At 41.1% G+C, this 23,137-nt stretch overlaps 2 pseudogenes; one reads left to right on the top strand and one right to left on the bottom strand.

The window, feature by feature from the left end:
* Window positions 1-11,887, bottom strand: part of LOC120595586 (60S ribosomal protein L17-like) — a 34,098-nt pseudogene extending 22,211 nt beyond the window's left edge.
* Window positions 11,888-17,390: 5,503 nt separating this feature from the next.
* Window positions 17,391-17,922, top strand: LOC120595585 (ferritin light chain-like; annotated as a pseudogene).
* Window positions 17,923-23,137: the final 5,215 nt, after the last annotated feature.

Genomic DNA, 23,137 nt, shown 5'->3' with positions numbered 1-23,137 from the left:
CCCCTTAACTTTATTTCATTATGTCTCATTATATCTGTTATACAATGCTACTTAATTTCTCAGCCTTTCTTTGTTTCAAACCAATACATGTCTAACTACTATACAATTATTATTCATTCCTCCAACTGATATTAAACTGCTCCTGCTTCTCTAGGACTCCCACTTCAGAACAAGCAAGGGCATCTGTGGGCTAAGCTTTGGTGTCTTATGTGCAAGAAACAGTCTTTTAGGGCTTCCTTAGTGGGAAGTGGGGTCTGTTCCCCACTAATGTACACACAGTGAGCATGTCCCTAAACATCGAAAGGGGTTAAAATGTTTGGTCCCCAGTTTCCACCTGCCAAAGCATGGCTGTCCCCTATAGTTAGGCAAGCGCTGAAGGGATATAAAACTTAGTACCTTTAAGACAGGAGAGTGAGGAAAAGATGCATGATCTGTAGTCTTTTCACATCTAGTATCTAATTCTATGGAAGTAGAAATTGTGCCATGGAGAGTATGTACCTAACTGTTTTAAGGGGAAGATCTGGAAGTGGTATACCTAACTTCTGGTCATGGGCTCATGGGAGAAACTTAGTCATGTGGTCACTTAGCTGCAAGGGCAACTGGGAAATGTAGTCTTTGCCTGGGCAGCCATTTACTCAACTAAATCCTGTTATTGTGAAAAGAAGGGGAGAATGGATAAAGGGACAACAAGCAGTCAGGCTCAGGTATTAAGAACCATTCATGAGCAGATCTAAAACCCAAAAGTCCGGGTATCAGGAAGCCAAAGTGATAGCTGAAAATCAGATGAGTCCCCTGAACACCTGCTGCTGTCTCTGCCACATTGCCTAGTATCATCCGAAGGACATTGTGTGGCCTCTGACACTATGGCTACTGGAAGATTATTATCGGGAGTCCACAAGGGCCAACAAACATATTTCTCACCAAGATAGTTTGAATATTTAAATTCTTTGCCATCTTTTAGGCTTTCTGGCACATTTGATGAATTTTAGCTCATCTTTCTCTGCCTATAGTGACCTTATTCTTAGGAAAACAAAGGATGTGAATGCTGACATGTGGTTTGACAATAGAACAGAACACCTAAAACTCTGGACAGTCTTGGAAAAACTAGTACATATGATCGGTCACCTGCCCATGCTCATATATTATGTCCTACTCTTTTAATGATCCATTGAAGGGGACTTTGGGAATCACCTTCTTTCCCAATAGAGTCATTATCAACATAGTTTCAAACTCCTTCACAAGCTACTCTTCTGCAAAAACACATAACATGAAAGCCTAAAAGAAACAATAGTTGCCTAAAATAGATAGTTTCTCAATTAAAATTTTTACAAGTCAATATAGAATGCATTTTTTCTAATACAAAAAAAGAGAGGGAAATGTTATAAGCCACAATATGGCTGCAAAAATAGATGCAAAAATACCAAATATTTTAATAAATAATGCATTATGACAAAGTAAGTTCAATTTTAGGGATGCAAAAGTAGTTCAACATCAAGAATGTTAATACTATAATTCAATATGTTAATAGATTAAAGGAAGAAAATCGTTAGAGTATCTCAGTAAATATTGAAAATCTTTTGATTAAATTTAATACCTATTGCTATTAAAAACTCCTAGTTGATGCAATAGATGAAAACTTAGCTACTGGAACACACAACAGATATGATAGTTAGTGGTGTAATGTAGTATTTCTACAGACAGGGAAAAGACGAAATTATCTTTTACCTCTGCTACTATTCTGGAGTCTACTAAAAGTCTTACTAAATCAATGAAATTGGTATGAGAAAAGTAGTATAAAGAGTGAAAGGAAGGATTAACTGTCATTATTTGTAAACAATATCATCTAGATAGAAAATGCCAGAAAGTAAAATGAGAATTTATTAGAAATTGTTAGACTTATAAAAAAGATACAAAATCAAAACATCAGAATTCCATTCATTATTGCTACACACTCAAAAATACTGACTTAGGCATTAATATTATCAGAAATATGTAAGATATGAATAACATTGTAAATGTTTAGTGACATAAAAGACCAATAGAAGTGGAAAGACATTCTAGCTGCTAAATGAGATTTGTAATTGTATAGATGTGAATTTTCCTTCGCATTAATCCATAAATTCAATTCTATCTTAAAGTTTTAATTGAATTTTTTGGTAGAGCTTGATAAACATATTTTAAAGTTCACATGTATACACTATTTCTAGAAGAATAGATAAGAAGTTGATAATATCAGTTGCCTCTTGAGGGAGAATTGAATGATAGGATATGGTTTACCTTCTTGTGTTATTTATGTAGAGTACCACATGTGTTTCTTCACTAGACAACAAGTTAAGTACTATTAAAAGATAGGCTTTGTGTGGGGAAAATCTATTTTAAAAAACAAGATGTTTGGCCTTTGAGCCACTTCCAAGTCTGGAAGTGTATTATCACTTCTAATAAAGCTATTCTTTTCCACTGGGTGGGGGAGATGTTTTTGAAAAAAAAAAAAGGTATAATGATATCAAGTTGAAAATATACAATTAATAAAGCCATAATAAAAGACTTTGGTATTGAGGCAGAAATAGGTGAACACAGAATAGAGTTAAAAACAGTCATGTGGGAAGAACCAAAATGGCGTAGATGATAGAGGCTCTGTTCATCCCTCTGGCGACCAAATCAAAGTTACGATGAAAACAAGGAGCGGCAGCAAGGAAAAATTGCCTGGGATCTTGATAAATAAGCCATACAACTAGAGAGAAATCCAAGAAATCACCCTGCAACGGCAGAAGGTAGGAAGAGGTGAGGACACAGGGCTGCCCGGTCCTGAGTGGCTGAGAGAGATGCAGGCAGTGGCAGTGGCAGACGCCTCTTAAAGGGGCGGTGTCCATGAGTGGATTTTCAAGGTGATGGACCTGCTTGCTCTGAGCACCAGTGTCAATTGGGCTGCGCACAGGGGGCACCAGGGACTTACAGGGAGACATTGTCGGAGTGAGGGCTGAGGGGAGACTCACTCTGTACAGAAGTGCCAGCAGTATCCATGTTGAGCACCCTCCCCCCGCTCCCCCAGTGTGTAGACACAGCACTGCCATAGCCAAGATGTCATCAGACTGTATAACAGAGGTTGCTCCAACCAGAGGATTCCCTGAAACCCCATCTCCCCCAACTTGCGACCCCACCCAAGCCACATCCAAGTTTATCCTCAGCAAGTCAGGTGCTCCTTGCTGAGCAGCGCCTAGTCTCACACTGGAAGCAGCTGGCCTCGGTTTCTGGTGTGGCCTTTTGAGGCAACTATAAGCACAGCACCTGTGGATTGCTTGCTGAATCTTAACAGGTGGCCCTGGAGGGGCAAAGGCTTGAGCTAAATTTGGTCTATAGCTGAACCCCTCTTAGGACTGTGCCACTGGACACCTACTTCACAAATCCACACCAATAAGACTGGGAAACTTAGGAGTTTTGCTTAGTACATAGAAACAGACATGGAAAGGCAGCCAAAATGGGAAAACAAAGAAACAGAAACCATATGAGAGAACAGAACAGAGATCCAGATATAATGGAGTCAAGTAATCTAACAGATGCAGAGTTCCAAACACTGGTTATAAAGATGCTCAATGAACTTTTGGAAAGTGTAGATAAATTCCGTGAAAACTTCAACAAAGAGATAAAAAACATAAAAATGGAAATGGAAATTATAAAAGGAAAGTAGTCTGAAATGAAGAATACATCTGAGATAAGAGGTATATTAAATGGATTAAAGAATGGAATAAACAGAGTGAATAAAGAAAAGGATCAAATGCCCTATCTAGAGGATGAGAAAGCCAAGGACATTCAATCAGAATGGCGAGAGATAAGATGCCAAGACTATAAAAATAATTTAAGGAGCATATGGGACACTATTAAGGGTCCAAATATCCATCTGATCGGCGTAACTGAAGAAAATCAAGATGTTGAACAGCTGTTCGAAGAACTAATGATGGAAAACTTCCCTAACCTGGTGAAGGAAATAACCAGGAAGCTCAGAGAATTCCAAAAACCAGGGATCCAAAGAGGCTCACACCAAGACACATCATAATTAAAATGCCAAAGTTAAATACAAAGGAAGAATATTAAAAGCAGCAAGAGAAAAACAGATAGTTACTTATAAGGGAAAACCCATAAGACTGGCAGCTGATTTCTCAAAAGAAACGATGCAGGACAGAAGGACTTGGCAAAAAATATTCAACAGGATGAAGACCCAGGATCTACAACCAAGAATATTTTATCTAGCAAAGCTATTATTTAGAGTTGAAGGACAGATAAAGACCTTTCCAGACAAAAATAAGCTGAAGAAATTTATCACTACCAAGCCTGTATTACGGTAAACAGGGACTTATTTAAGAAGAAAAAATGTATCAAAAACAAAAATAAAGAATGGTCACAACTACATTCCTATCAATAAGTACCTTAAATGGATAAGAATTAAGTGCTCCAACTAAAAGAGTAGATGAATGGAAAGGAAAACAAGACCCCTACATGTTGCCTAAGAGACTCACTTCAGATTAAAAGACATACACGGACTAAAAGGAAGAGGATGGAAAAACATATTGCTTTGATGGACCTAGAAGGTATTTAAGTCAACTGAGAAAGATAAACACTATATGATTTCACTTATATGCAGAATCTAAGGAATAAAAAGAACGAACTAATCAAAAACAGACTCACAAATATAGTGGACAATTTGGTGGACAGAGGGGAGGGGAGTTGGGTGGGCTGGGAGAATGGGGTGAAGGGTTAAAGAAGTACAAATTATTAGCTAATGGGTGAACACCGGGATGGGGAGCACGGCATAGGAAATGCAATTAGAATGAATACATTGGCTAGGTGGAGGGTCAGGGAAGGGAGGGAGCAATTGGAGAGATTGTTTTATGAACTATATAGATGTCTAACCAATGTACTGTATACTTAGAACTAATTAAATTTAAAAAAAAAAAAAAAAACCAGAATCATGTACTTATGGTAATTCACTTCATGGTAAAGGTGGCATTTTAAACCAATGGGTAAGAAAATGGACCACTAAATAAATGTTGAGCTCCTCAGTTTTTTGTACAGCTTCTCCGTAAATGGGGAGAGTGATGTCATAGTATTCTTCAAAGGATTAATTGAATTGATGTATGTAAAGTGTTCAGCAAAGTAGCTTAATAAATGCTACTAGTACTGGCAGTAATAATAATGGTATGATTGGAACTATCAATAAAAGATAGAATAGTTTAAAACCTAAATCATATGACATATATTATTTATATAGTATTTATAACTCTAGGCTGCTGGAAGAGTACAAGCCCAGGATGTTTAATGTGGCCTTGAATTTCTACAGTGGCTTTTGCTTTTTTAAGGCACTTTTCTGTGTCATCTCATTTAATCCTCTCAACACCTGAGCAACATTTTTTCATTTTTCTTTTTTTAATCCCTCAAAGTATCACAAACAGAGCATGGATGGCAAATGCTCAGGTTTAGAAGCACATAGATTTAATGATGAGATCTAATGCGATACTATAAATCTCTTTCTCATTTTTGCTTAAAGACTTTTCCAGGAAGTCTCTGAAATTGCTTTTTTAAAGGTGGAGATGGGGTGGAGAAAGGGCTTACCTGGTTGTCATTTGGAGTGGAGTAGTGTTTGAACTGCCTCCGGAAGAAAGCAAGGTGGTCAGAGCTGGGCAGAGACAGGGATAGGTGTGGGTGCTGATGGCAAAAATAGTAATGGGGGTGGGCGTGTGAGCGGGTAGGCAGCAGCCCCAGGCCATCCTCCTCTAAGCAAGGTTGTGATGGACACATTAACATGTGGAGCAAAGGAAAGAGGAGAAAAGAGCAGGTGTTTCTCACGACTGCCCTTTTTGTGTCATTTCTTTGTATCGTCACCTTCCCCCATTATTCAATTTTCCCTCTGGACACTGAGTTTCTTTGTCAGAGTCCCTAGAAATAGGTGAAGAGTAGAAAACAGGCATCTTCATACCTGTCTTGACCTTTTTCCTGGTGCAAGACTGAGTCCATTTCATGCCTCTGGCCTCTTTCTCCATGTTAAACATCAGCTTCCCAATAGCCTGCCTCCCACTTCCTAAACCTCCTCACCTATGGCCAACTCCCCCCACGGGCCCCATCAGACCCTGGCGTCCCTTTTGCCTCTCTGAGAGGAGGGCACAAGCTCACAAGGCTTTCTGGAGACATGTGCTCTAGGGCCCAAGGAACCCTGTGGACTAGGGGGCGGGGAGGCGTTCGGGGTTCTGTGAATCTGAAAGCCTTCAGCTATACTCAATTTACAGTGGAGTGAGAGATTATAAAATGAGCTAAAAAATAATTGCTCTGGCATCTTTTCTTCCACTAAATGACATTCTCAGCTCTCAGCAGGGAGTTGAAATAAACCCAAAGTAGGAAACTGATATTTTAATTTGAATTGAAACTGAACTCAAATAACAATATTGTTCTGTCTTTGAAGTTTAAACTGAATCTGATCTGGACAAAATCCAGAAAATTCCTTACCCTATTCCTGCTCTCCAAAAACAACCCCCAAGACTAGTCTAGATCTTTCTGAATTCTGAAACTGCTTCATGTTTTGTTATGTTTTTCCAACTGATTAGAGTAATATGTTAAATAATGTTTTTAAAAAACCATTTTATTACCTTGATAGAAACATGACCTTTTAAAGACAGATCTTATCTTTGCCTTTGAAAGAATAAAATGAGTTGGTAAGCTTCAAGAGTTTTTTAATTAGAAAAATTTTAAAAACCAGTATAAAATTTGATTTGAGGTTCCATATTGTATTTCTAATTTTTGTGTTTCTTTTTCCTAGTGATGAATTCAAGCAGCTACTCTGAAAAAGATTTTTAACTTAATGAACATCTTGCTGCCATAGTTTTGCTGCCAACTCCCTAAGGAACTTCAGTATGCAGGATAAAGTGGTAGTAAACGTGGATTCCTTGAGTCAGTGGTGATATCTCCTCAAGGCCCGGCACAGCGTCTTGAACACAGCTGGGGCTGAGTACCTATCTGTTCAGTGAAAGAATAGAGAAAGAAGCCCTCAGCCTTCCTTTATTCAAGGGCATATTTGCCTCTGTTGCATTGTAGACCTTTGGTCTTGATTTCATGGTTTTTTCTCAGTTCGGCCTTTTCGTCCTCTAGATTCGTCTGTGCTTGGTCTCTTTCAGCACGGCAAACACCTCCTTCACTTCCGGTGAATATCTATGTTATTCGTTTTCTTCCTGAGTTATTAATTCATCACTAGGGTGTGTGTGTATATGTGTGTGTGATTTTTCTGAATATTTGATCTCTAATATGACCTTTTTTGAATAACTTTGTTAGAAGCTCTAAATTTAATTTCTCATATGAAGTTGTGTACTTTTAAAAATATTCACAAGAATAAAGAGTATATATAATTGAAGATTTTTTTTTTCTTTATACAACTAACTAAACATAGACTAGCTCTTACGCTTTGGCTTAAAGTTGGACTTTGCAAATTTTTTCCATTTATTTCTTCCATATTTATCTTTAATCTGTGGCTAGCACTAGTGCCTTCCATTGGGCATAGTTAATTGGGGCATCTTTCCCAAATTGTACATGAAAACTCTGAAAAGCAGTGGATAGGAAGAGAAGTAAAGAAATAGAGCCCACCCCATTACTGTTTTTACCTTCTCCTCACACACATACTTTCGGGTTGCTCTTTTTGACATTATCTCTGGAATACTTCTCTGTTTCTGTTTCTAATATTTTCAGTCTCAATGCTAATGACCCATGCTGCATAAAATTTATCCCAGTGAGAGCCTACCTGTGCCTCTCTAATGAAAGCCTAGGTGAGTAAATCCACATGTGGACATCCTCTGCATGGTATCCGTGTCTCCACCCACTTTCCATCAGGACACTCCCCCCAACCATTGCATGCAGGCTTGCTGGGGCTATCACTCAAGGTGCCCCACTCCCAACCAAAGGCGAGCACATGATCCAAACAAAGAGAATGAGAATCTTGCCCTGTAGAAATTAGATCTTGAGCAATGTGACACAGGACAGAAAATGGCAAAACAGGTTCATCCCAAAGATCAGGGCTGCCCACTACTTCCTACTCCCTGGATCTCTGGAGCCACCCAGTCCCTGCTGAGGCCTTGTCCTGTGATTCTCTGGGCTATTCCAACACACTTCTTTTGTCTTTAGTTATTCAGAGCTCATTTCTGTTGTTTGCAAACTAATAGCCCTGAGTGATACAAGGGTTTGCAATTACCTCAGGAATTCTTGTTTCTTTGTTGTTGTGCTTTATGGAAGACTCTTTGCTGCAGCCACGTGAATCAGTGTGGATCCTTCAGCCTAGACACCAGATTGTTGGACTCCGAAGTCCTCTTTCACCAGCCCCTTTCCAGGTACCTGAGCACCCACCTTTGCTTTTCGTGATCACCATTGCCTTTGAAAGACTGGAACTCTCCTGTTTATATTAAAATCTGCTATCACTTTGGGGTGATGAGGTACATTTCACTGCCATTTGGAGACCAGTTGAGACTTTAGCCCTATTTATTTACTTAAAAAGAAACCAGTTAAACCAGAATGAAATCAGCCTACTGGAATACTTCCTACCTCACTTTGCACCTGGGCTCTCTCTGACAACAGATGACCTTTGGGTGAAGTTGGCGCAAAACAGCAAGAGACAGGACTCCCAGTTGGATGGCATTTTTAGCATAGAGCAAGTCTTTGTGAGGCAGCCTCGCAGAGAGCTTGCACCATGAACATCAGCACCACTCTGCCATCCTCCCCCGCCCTCTAGCCTCCTTCCCTTTGCCAGTCTCTATTTCTGCCTCTCTGTACCTCTAGCTCACTAAAGTTCCCTCTGCAGGGCAATGCCTCTGGGGAAGACTCAAGGACTCCTCAAAGGTCTCAGGTCAGAGTCACCACAGCCCTCCTCCCTGGCTCTTAGCTGGGCCAAACAGATGGGCTGGGGGGCCCACAACAACAACGGTGGTAATTTTGTTTTCAAAAATCACACTATCCACCCAGGCCATCCTTAAACATACAGAGCAAACACAGCATAGCTTGGTGTGAGATTCTGGAGGGCAGGACCCGGGTCTGGTTCCCCTCTCTACGCTGACTGGCGGGATAAATAGTTGACTGCTGCGTAGCAGTGCTCACACGACTACTTAATTTTAGCCCTGACTGGCACCAGGATGCAAGGGTCATCTAAGCCAAGTGGAGGGAAGAAAGATTTCCAGGGCCTTCCAGCTCATTTCCCATTTAGGAAAAAAAAGTGCAGCACCCCCTGCCAGCGTAAATTTAATTTTACATAAACACGCTCTTTGAGGCCGAAGAAAATCTGACTGGTTTTCAATGTGAAAATAAGATATAAAAAAATGTTCTTAGAGTTATGTCTAAATAGAACTTATCTCTAATCCTAATGTAACAGAAATGGATGTATAAATCAGATCCATCAAATGGATCTTTGGCTGACAAGTGTTTGAGAACAATGTTGACATCCCATGTAGGAATGCTACATTTTCTAGGATTTGACATTTTCAGCAATTGAGAATTACTATATTTTGTAAATAGATTTACCACTACTAAAAACGGAATGCTATAAATGGAACGATGTCATTCATTTTCAAAGACTATCGATATACTAGAACTATACAAAAAAAATAATAATAAAAGCGAGATTCTTCGTGGCAAACTTTGGGGATGAGGCTAGGTCTCTAATCCATGAGTTATCTCGGGGTGAACGCTGCAGCTGCCAGCACCACTGGTGAGTATTCTCAGGGCAAACGGGAAATGGGTTACTAGAAGACAAAGGGTTTCACGATGAGTAGTTCACAGCATGAACACCGGACTCTAACAGATCTGGGTGTAGGGTCCAGCTCTGCTACTGAGCTGTTAACTTAGGCCAATTATTTGTGTTCTCCGAGTCTGTCTGTAAAGTGAAGATAATATTGATACTTACTTCATAGGATTCTTATGACAATTCAATGAGATAAAATTTTAAATGCTTCCACTATGGAGACTGGCCCTTAGTAAGAGAGCAATAAACATTAGCTATTGCTTAATTAGTAGTAAAATCATCAGTAATTAGCTACCAGGGGAGGAGCAACGTATGCGCTTTTGGCCAGCACTGGGACCTTTCTGGAAGCAAAAGCTATGAGAGGGTCCCCCAGAGATTGTGAACTAGAGGACATTCCGCCCTCACCCTGCACATCACAACAGAGGCTAGCAAAGGACAGGCCAGAATCAAGAAGTGTGCCCTTCCTACCAACATCAGGCTATTGTACAAGCCCTGAGGTTTAGAACTACTCTCTTGTAGGGAGAAAGAAGAGGAGAGGGTGAATCCTATAGTTACATAAGTTTGTGTGGGGGAAACAGTCACACTTGCTACACCTGTACAGGCCTGACAGAACTGAAACAGATGTCTGTGGAGTGAGGCAACCCATCACCCACCTGCACCCTACATCCTTCACCATCCTTTGCATTTACCCTCTCTCTCCAAGGGAAGAATGACAATCTGGTCAGAGGAATGACGAGGCACTGGCATTCAGATGTGGAGGACTCATCCTGTAGGCGATGGGTTCTATTGCTGGCGTTTCAGAGGAGTTCAGTGTGATGGTGTTGGGGCTGATGACCAATCTGCCAGTGGAACACAGGGTGGCTTGATAAGTGCTGGGGCAGGATGGTGGAGATGTGAGATGAGAGGCGGGTGGAGTGGGGATGGGAGAGAATAGATGGATTCTGCAGATATTCCTGAGTAAAAACTGTAGAAGACGAACAGAGAAGAAAAATTAGAGAGGCTGGGGATTTTGAGCTTGGGTCGCTGAAAGAATGATGGTGCCAGAAACTGAGATGTCAGCAGGAAGTTCAAGGGCAAGTGAGACTGATGAATGTGCTTCTAGTCAAGTTAAGGTGCTGATGGGATGTCCAAGTGCCAACATCAGGACCACTGCTGAAAAAGTGATTATAGGTTTAGGGTAGAGGGTCTCTAACTTTTGATCTTTACATTCTTCAAAATTATTAAGGACCCAAAGAACTTTTGATTAAGTGGGTTTTATCTATCAGTGTTTATACTGCATTAGAAATCAGAACTGAGACAAAATATTTAGTAATTTTTTAAAATGTTGCAATAACAAACCCATTACATATTAACATAAATAACATTACCCTATTTTCTAAAAGAAAACAAAATCTTAGTGACTGACATTTTTGCAAATCACTTTAATGTCTGGCTTAATAGAAAACAGCTGTATTCTCAGAACTGCTTGTATATTCAGTTTGTTATGACAAATTGTTTTAGTTGAAATATATGAAAAAAATCCAATTTACACAGATATTTCATTGCAAAAGGGAGGATCTTATGGACTACCTACCCCCAGGGATCCTGGAACCCTACTTTGAAAACTGCTGGTCTAGAGAGACAGCAGGGCTCTAGATGACTGTTTTGAAGTCATCTGCCCGATGGATGGCATGAGGGCAGAAGAGCTCTTGAGAGAAGAGAGAAAAGTGCTGGTCTGAGCTTTGCTGCATTTATTTAGTTGAACCTGATTCTTCATCGGTTCTGTCTTTGCAATTTGCCTGCTTGCTAAAGTTCAGTTGTAACCCCCAAACCAACATTTGCGGCGCTTTGGGGGGTCATGCCCAAACACAGCACAGATGGGTGAAAAATCCGAGTCCACGTGTTCCCAGCTGAGGTCACACAAGGCGAGCCTCTGGCTTCATGTTTCAGTTCTCAGACCGTAAATGAATGACCTTTTTGCAATCTATTTAGTGGCACTTTTTTCACATTTTTGTACTTTTTGTTGATTTCCCTGTTTAAATGGCCCCCAAGCGTGGTGCTGAGGTGCTGCCGTCTAATGATCCTACGTGCAAGAAGAGTGTGAATACTCGTGTGAGAAAAGCTTCGTTCAGACATGCGCTCTAGTGCCATGTCGGCCATGAATCCAATGTTAATCAATATGTTATATATAACATAAATCAATATATAAAATAAATCAATATACCAAATAGATGTCTTTAAACAGGAACACACATAAAACAAGGTTATGTATTGGTCAACTGATGAAAATGCTGTGGACAGAGTCTCACAGAAACCTAAACTTGTATTTCCTTCCCTAGGTGTAATGGGTCAATATCCATGGCAATGTTATGGAACATGACTCTCGTGAGTAAGGAGGATCTACCGAGCTTGGAGGGGAAGGGAAATCAGTGAAAGACACAGAGAGCCCAAGTAAAGTGGTTCCCAGTGAGAACTTTCCTTATAAAGGAAGTAGTCAACTTGTCAGATACAGCAGAGAAAGCCGGCAGGAAAAGTTCCCCTGCCTTGTCTCCATCGTCACCCTGGAGGAGGCCCCATCACCACCTGCCTGGATGGATTTCTCTAAGCCCTTCCCCCGCCTCTGTAAATAAATAAAGCCCCAGGGCTTGCCTCGAGCACAGTGTATATTCCTCCCTAGGAATGTAATGAGCCGCTAAAGGCTCTCCTCTCCTCTACTACAAAAAGAGGAGGGAAGGAAAATAAAGGTGGCAGATGTCAGAGATGAGCTCATTGAGAAAGGGTTCTGAGTGTTCTGAGGTATCTACACTTCTTTACTTTCCCAGAGGTGAATAGGAGAGTAAAAGTTATCAGCAAGTATGCTCTGGGTTACAAGATAGACCTTTTAGGCCAGGAATTGCTACAAGAGCAAACATCTTTTGATGAACTCCAGGTCGAATGTGGCTAAAAAGAAAGGAAGTCATAACTCTCCTTGTTTTAAGGTGATCGGCTGCTAAGTGAGCTCGGCTTCTCCCGTCACCGGCTAGACTCCGTGGTCACGGCACACTTCCACCACCTGGTGACCACGCACTTAAATTGCAAGGCCTGCTATTAGAAGGCTGGGAAAAACCCTTTGATTAAATGGAGAAAATCACTGAAATGAACTTAAGCAAACAATCGCTAGTTCTTTTTTACCTAGAAATAGTAAATTGATAATTCTAGGCCAACATAGAGCAGTCACTGTCTTCTCTGAGTTAGTTTTTCAAATATGAAAAAACACACATATTTGGTGTGTTTTTTCACCAGTGCCTGGAGGACAGTGAACTCTTCTTGACTCGACAATGGACAGTGAATAAAAGTCAACTGACTGCTCAAAAGCAAGACCTAACAGCATCTTTTCCTCAAGGTCCTTGAAGACTTTTAAACCGGGCCCCAGAAGAAGCTTCCTCCAAAGAAAGAATTTGGTTTTGCTCCCCTGTTGTGATCTAAAAAACCGAGAAAGGCTCTCCTCTGAAGTGCCAAGAACATTAAAGTTCCTGCCTTAGCAACTAATTCTATTTCCTTTCTGAGGATTCTCTTTGAAGATGTAGACACTCATTGTGAAGGGCGAGCTATTAAATCATTAACACTTTAGTGTGAATAACTGTCTTAGCTGTGCTCTCAGAGGGTCCTGGAGGAGGCTTAAGGAAAGGGTCCAAAATGGGGAGGAGAAGGCTTCAGATAAGGTCTTCTGATAATCCAGGGGCCAACAGGGTCAGGGAGGACCCCTGGCGAGAGCCTCGCATGCATGGTAACCTGCTTTACTCCAGCCTGAGGCACACTGACAAAACGCACGTGGCCAGCCTATCACAGGACACACTTGTGTGGTGTGTCTGGGAGGGTCCTGGAGTAAATGCTAAGGATGACTGGTAACCACAGGATTTCAAAGAAAGAGTTGAGTCCTCTTAGCTGGGGGACAATTGTTTCTTTAAAGCAGAGAGTTTGCAAAGCTTGTGGACCCAAACCTCTCCACAGACATGAATTGTTAGTCCTCAATATTTAAAATTGGGAGATTTCACATAAATACCTAGATGTCCTGCTTTTCCTGGAAAAAAAAAAAAAGAATATAACTGAAGATAATGATGAGGAGATGAGCATTTTCCTAGGACAGGGACTTGCTGGAACTGCGTGGGGCCGCTCTGCGGGGAGGGGCATGCATGCTCGGTTTGCCACAGTCCCCGCCAGGCCCCCTCACCTTACTCATGTTCCTGGGCTGGCTTCTGAAGCCATGTGAGGTTGCAATCTGCTTTTGAATACTACTAATAATAATTAAAACAATGATAAAAATAATAAAAATATCAGTAATCACCAGTTATTTAATGCTACGACAAGTCAAATATTGTGCTACTAATAATATCCACAAATTATCTTCAGTTCTCAAAAAAAAAAAAAAAACCCCCAGTAGTGCTTATATTCCTATATTAGGGAAAAAAAAATAAGGGACAAGGAAGAGTGATATCCACATGCTCCTATTCATGTTTGTGTGAGAATATCGCCGCCATAGATTTTCTTGAGTATTTGCTACATGTTGTGCATTTATTTGTCTTTATTCTCATTTCATTAGAGACTCAGCTAACAATGAAGAGTGCTGCGTTCCTTTTCAACATACGCAACAACCTGGGTCCGTCTGTAGCACCAAAGTTGCCACCACACTGTGTGTCCTACTTGGCTGCACCTCCTACAATTCAAGATTCTTAGCGACATCCTCTGACCTTCCTTCTCTGTCCTGCCCAGGAGATAAAGGAATTTTCGTTTAGCCACCAAGAATTCTCTCCTAAACAACAAATATTCACAGCTTCCTATCATTTTTGCTAAGTCATTAACAACTATGCTGTATTCCAAATGACCGTTGCCCTTGTGGCAGCAGGGAAAAAGAGGTGTTTCCATTCACATCCACTTATTAACGACGGAAATCTAAGCCGCTGTTTGTCAAACTGTGAGGGGTGATCCCTGGGTAGGCAATAGACTTGGAGAGTAGTGAATGGGGCTTTCCTTTGAATGTGAAAATAACGCTGCTGCCCTTAATTATTTGGAGTCTTTGCCAGCCCTCTATACCACTATAATAGAGCTATATCTCCATGGGTCCTACATTCTCCATCCTGGTGCTTCAGGTAACCAAAAGCATGACTTTCTTCTACCTTTATGCTTTTCTTTCAGAGGAAAAGAAAATATGGGGGGAGGTGGGGAGAAATGAGCCTATTTTCTCATTTCATTAAATTAGTTTGGCCAGAAATTAGTTGGATCATGTACTGTGTATTAAATAAACTATTCTAGCGACACATACTTTGATGTTCCACGATTGTTGTAACTTCCTTTCTTTCCTTGCCTTTTCGTTTGGTTCAACCCAAGTGATTTTTCTTTTTATCCATTTTAATTTTTATCAGTTATTTATCATCAGTCATATATGGCACTTGTTACAAAAAATAGCAGTGCTCTCTCACTCCATTTCCTATACCCAAATTCCACCACTTTTAAATCCCCAAATAACAATCTTATACTATAGATCTTATTTGTCAACTTCCTACTATGATAAAGATTTAGCTCTCTCCTCTCTCTGTCTCACAGACACACACACACGCACATGCACACTATCCAACTCCCCTTCTTCTCCAATCACATCAGTTTGGTTAGATAAGTATTCAGTGTTGAACTGATCAAGGTCCAATCAGACAGAAACCACAAGTAATTAATAGAGGGAAAGTTCAATAGAAAGGAAATAGGTGGTAGTTAATAAATATATTAATATAATAGTCATAGCAATACAATATAAATATTAATATAATTGATGTTTTATTATTAAATAAAATTAATATAAATATAATATTTATTAACTACCATATAAGATTATCTCACAGGAGAAAGAGAACGCCAAAAGATTAGCAAGGCTACTCAAGGAAGTAACGTGTCTCCCTGAGACTGGGGCGGCAGAGAAGTGCGCTGAGTCGCTCCAGGCCAGAGCTGGGTCACAGTCATTGGAAAAGCAGGAGATGCTGCTCCAGGGTGCAGGTGGGTAGAAAAACCATGGCCACACCGGCAAGCAGAAAACTCCTCTCTTGAGAGCTAAGAAGCCAACCACTGGGGTCCTGGCATGATTCACTGGGAACCTAGTCTTAGAAGTGCTAGGGAAACTCAGTGGGAAGCTATCTTTAAGGGGCTGTGTAACTTAATGGGAGTAGACGCCATCGGAAGTCTCCCAACCCCACCCACTGATGGAGACCAAACAGGAGGAGCAAGAAGCAAAACAGAAAACAATGGAAGAAGAAAAGCCCCTTCCTCCTGCAGTGTCCCTCCAGTGCCCTCTACTGGCAAAGCTTTTAACATCATGCTGGCCGCAAAGGAGAAATAGTTAAGGGCTCTGACCCATTTTCACAAGTTAGGTAATGATGTCAGAACTTGGAGCCAAAAGACAATAAATTGCTGACGGGCACAAATGTTTATCTTTTATGGTTATAAAATCTTATTGACAGCTGAGCCATGTCATATACTAGAATCACTTTGCCCTCCCTATTTGACTTTTTGTTTTCTCTTGAATTAATAACTGACTTTGTTGTTTTTGCTTCTATAATTGTCATCAATCCTCAAACTCTCCCCTAGTTATATAAATCTCCTCTCCCATGGGGGAGCAATAGTCTCAGTCCTAATTCTGGCAACATTTGGAGCTATGACCACCATTCAGATGAGGCAGACATAGCAGCAGAGACCATCGTTATTATTTGAGAAGTTTATGCATCTTCAGCAGGATTTCCCACAATGGCCTTGTGGCCAATTCACAGAGGCTACTGATTTCTCTATCATCTCCTTTCCCAAGGGTGATCTTATAAACGCTGTGTCCTCTCCTACATTAATCCACTGCTCTCGCAGCTTCTCAGCATCCCGCTTACTAATACACAGCCGTAAATATGGGTTATAAGCATGAACAGGGAGGCAACACATTGTATTAAGGACAAGGAGAAGAACGATTGTGATGTAATTGTTCGGACTCAGGCCATCAACCTCCAACTCCTTGAAAAGATCTCCAAACCTTTCTGAAATTTCCAAAGAAGTCATTCTCTTTGTACCAAACTTTCCACTTCCTTCAAGACTACCATTCTCGATAAATAAACCATGTCTTATTAAGTTGTACTGCTTTTTTCTTTTAATCACTAGTACTAGTACATATCTGAAAAGTAGTCCTCATAACAAATGGATATAATTTCAACTATTTCTCATAGAAAATGCATATAATTTCGACCAACCAAAAAACCTATAACTAGGCTGGCTCTCATCACTACTGAGTTTTGAACAACTGATTTAGAAACAAATCTTTGAAATTCAACTCACTTGTGGATTGAAAACTGCTCATTCTCAAGGTCTGACCACGAAATAGTAAAATTTGCTTTCACAATATTAATTAAAATGTACCGTGTAGGCAGTGCACTCGGTGGTCCCCAGTAGTGCCCTGGATCTGTCTCTTGCTTCAACAGTGTATGGACAGAACAGACCCATGGATGGAACAGACCCAGGGACACCCCTTCTTCCAGCCTTCAATCACCCTCCAACCTCTTTTCCAGTAGCAACCTTCAAAACCTTCTCAGCCATCCTTGCCTCTGAGACCAGCCAACGCCGTGTTTCAAGCTTAATTCCTTATTGCCTAACAAGCATGAGCTCTCAAATCCGTCACAATTATTCCACCGAGATGGAAGCCGCTGTCAACCGCCTGGCCAACCTGCATCTGCGGGCCTCCTACACCTACCTCTCTCTGGGCTTCTATTTCGACCGCCACGATGTGGCTCTGGAAGACGTGGGTCATTTCTTCCGCGGGTTGGTCGAGGAGAAACGTGAGGGCGCCGAGAGCGTCTCTTGAAGATGCAAAGCCAGCGTGGTGGCCGCGCCCTCTTCCAAGACCTGCGGAAGTCTTCCCAAGAGGAGTAGGTAAAACTCAGGATGCCATGGAAGCCGCCATGGTCATGGAGAAGAACCTGAACCAAGCCCTTTTGGATTTTCATGCCCTGGGTTCTGCTCGCGCAGACCCCCATCCCTGTGACTTCCTGGAGAGCCACTTCCTACATGAGGATCAAAATTCATCAAGTAGATGGGTGACCACCTACCTGACTGACCTCTGCAGGCTGGCCAGCCCCCAGGCTGTGCTGGGTGAGTATCTCTTCAAAAGGCTCACCCTGGAGCATAAGTAGGAGCCTTTGGAGCCCAGAGGCTTTTGAGGTGTCGGTCCACATGCCCCTGGTGTTGGCCTTGTGCCTGAGCCTCTCCTTGCAACCAACAGACAGTCTTCTAACCATCCTGGAGCCCTCTCCTATGCCTTGGACCAAATTGAGACAATAAAGCTTTTTGCAGAAAAAAAAAAGTATCGTGTGCTATTATACCATATCTATAACACATAAATTTATGTATTAACTTAACGAATCTATATTACATCTAAAATTACTTATATCACAAGTATTTGTTTTGTTGCCATGCATACTTATCAGTCCCTGGAAACATAGGGCCGAGGCACATAGTAGGGGCTTATGAAACATTTATTGTATTAAATGGAAATTTTAATACAATTGAATAGTTAATCATTAATATTTTATGCTTGTACTTTTATACGCTGTTATAACTATTAATGTATAATATACCGGTATTGTGTGTAGCTATTAATTAGCAAGTCTGTTTCACAACATTTAGAACTCATCCCTGGAGTCTGAAACTTCGCCTCAACCTTTCAGTCCCAGACTCAACCATTTCATGCTGGCCATGTGCAGGACACTGAGTGGCCTCCACAGATAAAGCCTAAGGATTTTAAAGTTCAAATATTTAAATAGGTTACTTCCACAGATAGGTTTTATTCTCACTGGTTCTGAAGGTCAAATAACTTTAGGATCCAAAGGAATGTGAAAGAGGAATTGATCGTAAATTGCCATACATGGAACGTTGTTCAAACCTAAAATATTAAAGAAACTCATTATTTTCTTAAAAAATCAGCTTTCCTTGTTGCTCTTTTACTGAACAAATGGATTTACCAGAGAAACAAAAAATAATTTTCTGCAACTAGCACAGAAAGGGAAAGCAGAAGACAAGTTCCAACAGGCTGATATTCGATGATGGCAAACCCAGGACTCCTGTCTCTGGTTAAAGGTTTATGAGTTTAGAGATTATTTTGAAGCTGTATTTGAAGAATAAAATGGTAACCAGAGTAATTCAAGTGGGCAAAAAACAAAGTCAGACTTTACCTCAAATTAGATTCCAGATTGATTAAAATATGAATGTAAAATAAGGCAAATACACAAAAGTTTAAGAAGAAAGTGTACATACTTGTTTATGAATCTCTGGTGAGAGAGGCCTTTCTAAGCTAAATATATCATCGAAGGCAAAAAGCAAAATGAATATGATTGACAGATTTGACCACATGAAAACCCAAAATCTTCCTATTATGGACTGAACGTTTGCGTCCCCACAAAAGTCATACTTTGAAGTGCTAACCCCCAATGTGATGGTATTTGATGATGGGGCTTTAGGGAGGTAGGTAGGGTTAGATGAGGTCATGAGGGTGGGCTCTCATCATGGGATTAGTGCCCTTATAAGAACAGACACCAAAGAGCTTGCTCTCACTCTGCCATGTGAGGACACAGAAAGAAGATGCTGTCTGCAAGCCAAAAGGAAGCTCTCACCAGAAACTGAGCATGCTGGTACCCCAATCTTGGACCTCTAAACTTCATGACTGTGAGAAAATAAATTTCTGTTATTTAAGGCACCTAGTTTATGGTATTTTGTCATAGCAGACTAAGCTGACTAATATACAAGGAAATTTTAAAAACCAGAAGTGTGGAAAAAACTATTTGCAACATATGTAATAGGCAACATGTTTATAACTCCAAAATATATAATTTTTTTTTACAAGTCAGCTAAAAAAAATACAAATATCCTAACAGCAAAGTGAGCAAAGGACACAGAGAGGTAATTTATGGAAGAATGGCCAATTGCCAATACACAAAGGAAGATGTGCCCTATATCATTACTGTGATGGGCAGAATAATGACTCCCCGAAGATGTCATGTCCTGATTTCCAGAACCTGTGTATGTGTTACCTGACATAGCAAAAGAGATGTTGCATCAGTGAAGGATTTCGAGATGGGGATATTGTCCTGGGTTACCTGGGTGCGCCCAAAGTAATCCCAAGGGTGCTCATGTGCGAAAGCGAGGCAAGAGGGTCAGAGTCAGAAAAGGAGATGAGGGTAGAAGCAGAGGCTGGAGTATGAGCCGCGCAGGTGGAGGAAGGCGCCACAAGCCGAGGAGCGCAGGTGGCTTCTGGAAGCTGGAAGAGGCAGGGAAACAGATTCTCCCCTTGAGCTTCGAGAGAAGAATGCAGCCCTGCTGGCACATTGATTTTAGCACTGCAAGATCCACGTTGGACGTCTGATAATAAGTTTATGCTGTTTTCAGCTACCGAGTTTGTGGTAATTCATTACAGCAGCAACAGGAAACTAATACAATTACTAATCAAAGAAATGTAAATTAAAAGAAGGACATTTTTGCCTTCGGATCAGTATTAATGAAAAGTGTCGATGTGGGGAATTATAGACACACATAGGCTTTTGGTAGGAGTGTAAATGAATATGCCTTTCAGGAGAGGAGTCATTTGGCAGTAGGTATCAGATCTTTAAACATGAATACTCCTTGACCTAGCAATTTTACTCTCCTTCGGCCGTGTCCTGAAGCACTGGATTTCTAGCGGCATTTAGTGCCAGAATTCCTCTCTTTTCACACCAGGCAGAACGGAGGGGAGAACCTGTGATTGCAGCCTCAGGGTTAGGGCTCAGAGTCCTGACGCTCGGCCTTCGCTTCGCCCCTGCAGGAACCCCTCGGGCATTTCCAGGCGCTCCATGGAACACACTTTGAGAACTATTTTCCTGGGAGACTAACTGGACAAGCAAACCAAAGACCTCAACACATGAGGATGTTTATCAGCATTGTTTATATTTGCAAAAAATTAGAAGCCTACATGTCCCTCAAAAAAGTGATGTGCTACGGTTTATTTATAAATAGTTCATGATACTATCACCTATTAAAAATGATGACATAGATTTATATTGACATGGAAAGAGGTATGCAATTTACTGAGTGGGAAAACAGACTGTAAAATTGCATAGTAAAATTCATTTTTTAAACATATATACAGACATGTACAGAAAAGATGCTTAAAGGGATACAGATTAAAGCACTAACAATGATCACCTCTGGGTGGCGGAATTAAAATGACTTTTACTTTTTTCTTTATACCTTATGTATTTTAAAAAGTGAATACATATTGCTTTTATAATCAGAAAAAAATCTGGTTATACCTTGAATAACAATAAGCAACAAATAAATGGATGGCTGGAATGTGTGTGGGGGAGGGAGCGGGAGAGAACGAGAGGGAAGCAGTGGAGTGATATAGAAAGTCATTTTACGTGAAGAATTTTGAACAAAGCCATTAGCGTTGGATAGCTTTCATGTGCCCAGCTAACTCAGATCCCTTCCTTGCCTCTCGGCTTCCAGCTCTATATTCCAGCAGAGGTGCACTGGAAGAGATCAGAACGTGAGCATGAGATCAAGCTCCTTACCTGTGTCAATGCCAAGGGTGTGCTGCAGGCTGCAGACTATATCCTTCCAGCAAAGTCCACAGCTCCTGTCCAGAGGCCCCGTCCATGCAGCAATCCCCCTAGGTCCCTTCCTCTACCTGCTTCAGGTCTAGTGGTAGTGAAGTTGCCTGCTTTAGTTAGCCCTAAAGAAATCACACTTTCACCATTTTCTATAGCTCAGTTAATTTTCTATTTTGCATCTCCATTCCATTCGGGAGGCAACACTTAGGATCGCTTGGCTTGGGACTTACTCCCCCATCTACTTTCCCCCTGTTTCCTATCTAAGCAATGGGGAGCTTTCTTGATGTCGAGGCACTGGGTGGGTAGGATGTCATTTGGTCATGCAGGCAACTGATGGGACACCCCATGCCCTACCCTGTCCTCATTCAGCAATTCAAAGGGTTCTGTGTTTCTTTCTACCACCCTTGGGCACTCAGAAATAATTCTGCCATTCCTGTGTTATCCTAGGGTGTAGAAAACTGGGAGACTGTCTAAGCCCCATCTGTCAGGTCACATATACAGCCACTTCTTCTCTAGGTCTTACCACTTCCTTAGGACTCTGCAAGGGAACATGACACAAGCCCCATTGCTTCTCCCACTCTGAGTTCCCATAATTTATCTTGCAGTCTTCCAAGCTCTCAGCCTATGGTATAGGCTACAGGGCTTTGCTCTCTGGGACCCACAAATCCCCACCCTGAAACAGTCCCCCTGAAGCTCTATTTCCCCCATCCAGGTGAATTTATTTTATAGTCTGTATCGTGGGGAAGATTTCTCATTGTATATTCTTGGAATAGTTGGTTTGGTAGTTGCTCAGTCTATACATGTTCATCTGTAAGGGCAATTTGATAGTAATAATTATGAAATTGGTGCAAAATCGAATCACATCAAAAAAGTTGAGCATCATGATAGGTGAGTGTGTAGAGGCTGTTATTAGAGTCGTTATATCTTAATTGTCTCCTTTACACACTGTATTCAATTATTTAAAGCTTTAGGAAAAACAGGCTTAACGTAAGCTTATGGTACTTTTTATTGAAGATAATACTGTACTCCTACAAATAAAAAAAAAATGTGCATTCTTTTTCTATCAAAATAACTTAATCCAAAGCCTCCCAGTTGGGGTACAACAAAAGTTTCACAATTAGAACTTTTTAGTCATTTAATTGGAAAGAATCCGCTAGGCCTGCAGATATAATTTTCTGCCACTAGATGTCTCTGAGTCTTAAAGTAGCACAGTAATGAGGTTTTTGTCTATTTATAACACAGATCACCTACCTCCTCGCTACAGAGTTTCATAATCCTCTTATGTAATACTCGGTTGTCAGCTACAGTTAATTGTCAGTTGGGAAATGGGCAGGAGGGACCCCCATGGGCTCGATGTCCCCAACACAAGGCCGGAAGTGTTGAGAGAAGGGTCTGTGTGACCATGCTGAACCCAACTCTGAAATTTGTCCATGCATTGGGCAGTGAAGGTATAGGCAGGGAAAACAAAGAGCCACCTTGGCATGTGACTGGCTGGATGCAGAGACCAAATAATCTTTTTTTTTTTTTTTTTTTAGTTCGGAACCAGCAGAGGAGCTAGTGGGCTGAGTAATATCTCAGCCCTACTTTCTCCCGCGGCTGCAGGCACCACTTAAAACCCTGACACCTGCACACCTCCTTCCCTCCCCACCAGGGAACATTAATAGCCAGCAAAAGCCACAGAATTCTCAGTTCTCTCATGCTCCAGACTCGTGTAGCATGTCATCAGGACATGTCATCTGTCTGTTTTCTATGGTGTTCCCATGTCCGT

Source organism: Pteropus medius, unplaced genomic scaffold, assembly GCF_902729225.1.
Source record: "Pteropus medius unplaced genomic scaffold, Ma_sr-lr_union100, whole genome shotgun sequence".
Taxonomy (NCBI): Eukaryota; Metazoa; Chordata; class Mammalia; order Chiroptera; family Pteropodidae; genus Pteropus; species Pteropus medius.
This window is presented reverse-complemented; position numbering and strand designations above follow the sequence as displayed.